Raw genomic sequence first — 7719 nt, forward strand, 5'->3', positions numbered from 1 at the left:
ATGTCATTCATACATAAACATTCATGAGCATCACTCATGACAATCATACATAAACATTCATGACCATCATTCATGTCAACATTCATGAGCATCACTCATGACAACATCCATGAGCATCACTCATGTCAATCAACATAAACATTCATGAGCATCACTCATGTCAATCAGCTTCAAAAGCTTCATTTACAGAGCTCTAGCTTCAAAAGCTTCATTTACAAAAGCTCCAGTTTCGAAAGCTTCATTCACAAGAGCTCTAGCTTCAAAAGCTTCATTTACAGAGCTCTAGCTTCAAAAGCTTCATTTACAGAGCTCTAGCTTCAAAAGCTTCATTTACAAAAGCTCCAGCTTCGAAAGCTTCATTTACAGAGCTTCAGCTTCAAAGGTTCACTTGCAAAGCTTCACCTACAAAGCTTCAGTGCAGGGTATACAAATACCGCCTCCGAACAACCGCCACTTCGGCCCATACATGGATTCCATTTGAAGTCTCCAGCCAACAGACTCTATTGACCGAAGACTTGGGGGACTACATTATGTACCATATATTGGGCCTCAACTGGGCCTCATAAAAATACTTGGGAGACTCTAGCCCATCACTTATGTATTGAGGAGCGAGCCCTTATTCTATAAAAGGGACTCCTTCACTTTTAGAGAGCACTCATGAAAAATACTTGGGGGACTTAGCCCATCACTTATGTATTGAGGAGCGAGCCCTTAGTTTATAAAAGGGACTCCCTCACCACCATTAGAGAGCATCGCCGCCTACTGAGCAACCGTCTCACTGCGAGCATCAACTCTAACCCATCACTTATGTATTGAGGAGAGATCCCTTATTCTATAAAAGGGACTCCCTCACCTTCAAACGCCACAAGCCAAGCCAACCAAGGCAACATAAGCTACAAGCAAAGCGGCCTCACAACATGTGCTACTTCTAGTTGAGCATCATTTCAGATTGGGCACCGCCTCATATCGAGCATCAGTTCTAGACGACATTTAGTTACTTCGGCCCACACATGGACTGAATTTCAAGTCTCCAGCCAAAAGACTCTCTTGACTGAAGACTTGGGGGACTACTGTTTATACCATATTTAGGGCCTCGTATATTTGGGCCTTGGGCCTTGTATTTGAGCCTCACACTAAAGCCCATACTTTGTAAAAGAGGAGGAGCCCCTTATTCTATAAAAGGGGACTCCTCCCCTCATTCTAGAGGGGGCAAAAAGAGCCAAGCCTAAGAAGGCTAAGAGAAGCTCTCATTACATTCAGGAGAGACCTGACACCACCGAGGTCTCTCCTCATCCCTCTCAAAGCTTCCTCACACCCCTTAAGCTCTAAGCTCTCTCTCTCCCTCTTCAACAGAGAAATACAATACAATCAGTGTGGACGTAGCCCAAACCTTGGGGTGAACCACGATAACTCTTGTGTCATTTACATTTCATGCAGATTCACGGTCGGATTTACGTTGTACCAAGACCATCCAGTTTTGTGCATCAACAAAAGATAAAAAAATTATTCTCTCTAGTAAAAAAATAAATAAATAAAAGAATAAAAGTTTTACTAAAAATAATTAGCATATAAAATCAATTAGTTAAAGTAGGGGTACTTTAGTAATCATATTAATTGTCATTCCGATTAATGTGAATTAGTAAACAGTTTATATATATCAATGTCATTCCTACTCCGATTCTAGACAGTTTTAGTAAACAACTCCGACAGAAATCTGATTCTGATTTCACCTTATTCTATTTCCTCATCAATTCAATTCATTTTCGATTCAATTCCTCTCAATCTGATTACAAATTAGTAAACGAGCCATAAATGTGAGCTATGCACCCATTCCCAGAAAAATATTACATATTATATATATATATTCTTCTATTTCCCCGCTTTTTCCAATTTGCCTTCACTTTTCAATACACAATATTGACACGAGGAGGGCAAAATAGTAATTTTATATCTTTTGAGAAAATGACAATCATATCCCCAATTTTTCTATTTTACCCTCACTTTTGATACACAATATTTACATAAAGAGGGCAAAATGGTAATTATGTAATATTAAGAAAAATATGCCCTTATTAAGAGATCCCATCATCATTGTCTCATACTCTTTTTAAAAAATTAAAAAACTAATCACACTCCTTAATCATATCCCCATTTTCCTATTTTACCCTCACTTTTGATACACAATATTTACATAAAAGAGGGCAAAATGGTAATTATGTAATATTAAGAAAAATATGCCCTTATAAAGAGATCCCATCATCATTGTCTCATACTCTTTTTAAAAAATCAAAAAACTAATCACACTCCTTAATCATATCCCCATTTTCCTATTTTACCCTAACTTTTGATACACAATATTTACATAAAGAGGGCAAAATGGTAATTATGTAATATTAAGAAAAATATGCCTTTATTAAGAGATTTCATCATCATTGTCTCATACTCTTTTTAAAAATTTTAAAAACTAATCACACTCCTTAATCAAAAACAAAAAAGAAAATGAAATTGTCCACACAAAGTGTATGCTCATCTTCTTGTATATATAAAGAAAAGAAGGGTGAGACTGAGACTGAGTGAAAATGACAAATGATCGGTACAGTGTTTCACGTTGGGGTTATTTATTTGTTTTTGGTAAATGGGATTTCAGAAAAATGTTCCCTTTGCCAGATTACTGTGTGTGTGACAGTGAGTGAATTTTTTGATCTTGCTCAGTCTTTACTTGAATATCAACCTCATATTTGCATCTGTCTAGAATACCGAACACTCTAATATATTGTTAAAATTATATGACAAGAGAGCAGTTAATCGCGTCTAATTTTTTAAACATATGTGATTTAAGCTAATCAGCCGGAGAAGTGTGCATGTCCCTCTGCACATGAGGAATGAAAATGGTTAGACAAATGCCTAGAAGTTAGAACTCATGGTTCTCCGGCGTCTAACGACAATATCAAAGGAATCGAAAAGTGACACTAGAACAACTTTGAAAGAGGGATAAAGCAGGAGCGTGCAATGCATTTATAATTTTTATGCTTAGTTAATTTTTCTTTCCTCTTCACTAAATATAGCAAGTGCTTGTTCATAAAGTCAGTATCGAGCCTGATAGGTAATCTCTTCGAGCTATAATTTTTCTGAATTTTTTGTTAAATAGATAAGCAAGTTAGTTTAATTAGGTTAGAAATGTCTTATCCATGTATACTTTAACTTCCAACAAAATAGAATTAGTGTCTTCTCAAGTTCTTCTTTCTACATTTTACCTTCATAATGTGTCTATTTTATTCATTATCAAAAAGGGAATTGTTATTAGCACTTCAAAAATTTCATTCTACACTCCTCACAAGTGTATTTTTCTTTCTAATTATAGAAAGTTTGGAGTGTCAAATGAGATTTTTAGAGTGCTAATAACAATTCCTATAAAAAAATGAGTATATAGACATAAAAGATTCTGTTTATACCATATTTAGGGCCTCGTATTTAGACATCGTATAAATACTCGGAGGACTTAAATGTAATTATGTAATAAAGGAAGGGGCAAATATGTAATAAGTGAGGAGTCTTTATTCTATAAAAGGACCCCTCACCCTCACAATTAGGGGAGACCTCATTCTCACCCTCAGAGGTCATTTCTGGAGCCTTCTCACCCCTCTCACATCTCCTATCATTACAGAGGTTCTCTTCCTCACCTCTCAGATAAATACATAATTAGTGTGGACGTAGCCCAAACCTTGGGGTGAACCACGATACATCTTGTGTTATTTACATTTCTTGCAGATTCACGGTCGGATTTACGTTGTTCCAAGACCTCCGGTTTTATGCATCAACATTTGACGCCGTTTGTGGGCATCGACACGAAAAACTATGTCAGTTCTCTCTCAAATTTTCACCTCCGCCGTGAATCTGTAGAAACTTGGGATCAAAATCTACGCTCATTCCACATCATCGTTGAAATCAACCCAGCTCATCAAGTTCCAATTCACTTGGGATCAAAATCTACGCTCATTCCACATCATCATTGAAATCAACCCAGCTCATCAAGTTCCAATTCTCACCTGTTTCTGTGAGGTTCATGAAAAGAGAAGATGTGGAAGAAAATCTCTCAGAACTCAAAGTGGTTTGTTAGTGATGAGGAGGGAGATCAAAATCAAAACTCTGGTGGGTTCATCATCGTGCCCAGGCCCACAAGCCCAATGTTAAAACAACAAGCCTCATCAGTTCATTTCTCTCGGTCTTAGTCTTCCTCGCATGACCCACCTGGCCAGCATCCAGATCTTGTGAGTTCGGGTTCACCATCGTCTCCTTAGTTGAGAGAAGTCGATTGTCAACTCCGCCTCCGCGTCCCTGCCTCTCAGATTTGTAGATCCATTGATGGCGACGTCAATGTCATCATCGTCAGAGCGGATGACGCTACCATCTCACTTGGAAAAGCTATCTCGCAGATCTTGAGAAGTGGGTGGTGCAAGAGATTATGAGAATTCACAGATCTGGCAGAGGAAAATGGAAATGACGGCATTTGAAACAGTGGGTTTTGATTCGTGAGAATTCGCATAATCTGTTCAACGATTTGATTCAGAGAATTTCCACTTACGTCTCTTCTCCCGATTCCACCTCTTCCTCTTTTGCGACGGTGAATGTGAGTTCGGGTTCGAATTCCGTTCCTGGAGTCATTCTTCACCGGCCCTCTCGTTCATCTTCTTCGATTCCACTTCTTCCTTACAAAAAGGCAGGACTACAGCAAGCCCATCATCAGAGGTGCATGATGTTTCCTGGAAGAGGTCAGATGATTCCCATCATGAATGCATTTGATCTGCCTGCTAAGCGTGCAAGAAGTCGTAGAAATGGAGGCATGGTTGCCATTCACGCCACCGCGAAACTTCCCGGGCTGCCGACAAAAATCGGCCTGAAACCGCATTCAGCGAGGGCCTGTTTGAAAACATGTTTGACAGGCTCACGGCTCACTGAACCAGGTGATCAAAAATACGCCCAGTACTCCAAAAATTATTCAGCAACCTACCGCTATTACCACCAACCAGGTAATGAAATGTACAACCCGTACTTTAATATCATTTGGCAACTCGCCATTCATGCCACCAACCAGGTGATGAAATGTACAACCCGTACTCTCCTTCATGCTACCAACTAGGTGATCAAAAGTACGCCCAGTACTCCAAATTATACATGAGCATTACTCATGTCATTCATACATAAACATTTATGAACATAACTTATATTAATCATACATAAACATTCATGAGCATCACTCATGTCAACATTCATGAGCATCACTTATGGCAACATCCATGAGCATCACTCATGTCAATCAACATAAACATTCATGAGCATCACTCATGTCAATCAGCTTCAAACGCTTCATTTACAAAGCTCTAGCTTCAAAAGCTTCATTTACAAAAGCTCTAGCTTCAAAAGCTTCATTTATAGAGCTCCAGCTTCAAAAGCTTCATTTATAGAGCTCCAACTTCAAAACTTTACTTGCAAAGCTTCACCTACAAAGCTTCAATGCAGGGTATACAAATACCACCTTCGAACAACCGCCACTTCGACCCATCATGGATTCAATTTGAAGTCTCCAGCCAACAGACTCTATTGACCGAAGACTTGGGGGACTACATTATGTACCATATGTTGGGCCTCATGAAAAATACTTGGGGGACTTAGCCCATTACTTATGTATGGAGGAGTGAGCCCTTATTCTATAAAAAGGACTCCCTCACTTTCATTAGAGAGCACCCATTATTCATGTACTGAGGAGCGAGCCCTTACTTTATAAAAGGGACTCCCTCACCATCATTAGAGAGCAACGCCGCCAGCTGAGCAACCGCCTCGCTGCGAGCATCACTCATAACCCATCACTTATGTATTGAGGAGCGAGCCCTTATTCTATAAAAAGGACTCCCTCACCATCATTAGAGAGCATCAACTCTAGCCAATCATTCATGTATTGAGGAATGAGCCCTTATTCTATAAAAGGGACTCCCTCACCTTCAAACGCTGCAAGCCGAACCAACCAAGGCAACATAAGCCACGAGCCGAGCAGCCTCGCAGCGTGTGCTACTTCTAGTTGAGTGTCATTTCAGATTGAGCACTGCCTCATATCGAGCATCAGTTCAAGACAACATCTAGTTACTTCGGCCCACACATGGACTGAATTTCAAGTCTCCAGTCAACTCCAGCCAAAAGACTCTCTTGACTGAAAACTTGGGGAACTACTGTTTATACCATATTTAGGGCCTCATATTTAGACCTCGTATAAATACTCGGGGGACTTAAATGTAATTATGCAATAAGGGAAGGGGCAAATATGTAATAAGTGAGGAGTCATTATTCTATAAAAGGACCCCTCACCCTCACAATTAGGGGAGGCCTCATTCTCACCCTCAGAGGCCATTTCTGGAGCCTTTTCACCCCTCTCACATCTCCTCTCATTACAGAGGTTCTCTCCCTCACCTCTCAGATAAATACATAATCAGTGTGGACGTAGCCCAAACCTTGGGATGAACCACGATACATCTTGTGTTATTTACATTTCTTGCAGATTCACGGTCGAATTTACGTTGTTCCAAGACCTCCGGTTTTGTACATCAACAGATTCTACAACTCTAATAATAGTTAATTAGGGGTGGAAAAGTTATTTGCTCCTTGTTAGGGACTTTAGGCTAAGTTGAACTTGCGCTTTGGTGGACACCTTTTAGCTTTCCATGGTTCGTTTGCATACGAAGTTCCAAGATACCTCGAAAGAATTAACGTGTCTTATGAAGTATATTGGTTAGATCAATGACTCAAAGATATCATGATTAGGCAAATGATGACTTGCCTCTTAAAGTTATAGGAGATCCAAAGGAAACCTAAAGGAACCGTTGAAACCCTAGAAGGATGATTTCCCTAAGGATTCAAAACTGCCTGCACTTAGAGAAGTTGATGCAACAAGCAGGGAAATCATACCTTTCACCTATGATTTCCCTGCTTGGTGTAATGCAATCCTGAGTCATCTTTGTTTTTTATCTCTGTTCTATTCTGTACCTTTTGTATCGAGTTGATCATTCCCTTTTATAGGTGGAGGGTGTCTTTCCTAGGTTTCCCTATGGAATCCTTTGGTTTCTTTACTTTATCTCGTTTTGGCTAAGTCTTCATCTCTCTTCCCCCTAGCGCAACTATGACTTTCCTTTTTAGCATAACATTGATGAACGCATTTGCTCCCATGAAGACATTTCGCTCGATCTACCTAGAGCACCCTCTTCCCTGGTTAGCTTTCCACACAACCGCTACTTTTGGCGACAAGCCTCATTGTTTTCCATCATCGTTCTTATGTGTGAGCTGGGAAAGGAAAAATCATTTGTTTCTTCATGAGTGGACGCCTTGCACTAGGCTTTCACATGAACCAGAGGCTTTGGATTTTGGTTTCTTCCTAATTGGGTTAGTTGGTTTGCTAAGAGAAAGGGAAACTTAGTTTGTTCTCTCCTAAACTCACCTACGTGGGATTCAAGGTTATGGGCCTTGATCCTTGGTGCTCACAAGCAGCCCAAAGTCTTCCATAATCTTGATTCCACATAAACTTGATAAACTTTCGTAACCATCCACATCACGATCCACTTGGCAAGCCTTGGCACGTGGCTTAAGCTTACGCGATCATGTATCATAGTTAGCATGATTTGTACGTGACAATGATGTCGTGTCAAAGCTTGGCGTAGTGAATATGCATAAGCTTGG

Source organism: Malus sylvestris, chromosome 3, assembly GCF_916048215.2.
Source record: "Malus sylvestris chromosome 3, drMalSylv7.2, whole genome shotgun sequence".
Lineage (NCBI taxonomy): Eukaryota > Viridiplantae > Streptophyta > Magnoliopsida > Rosales > Rosaceae > Malus > Malus sylvestris.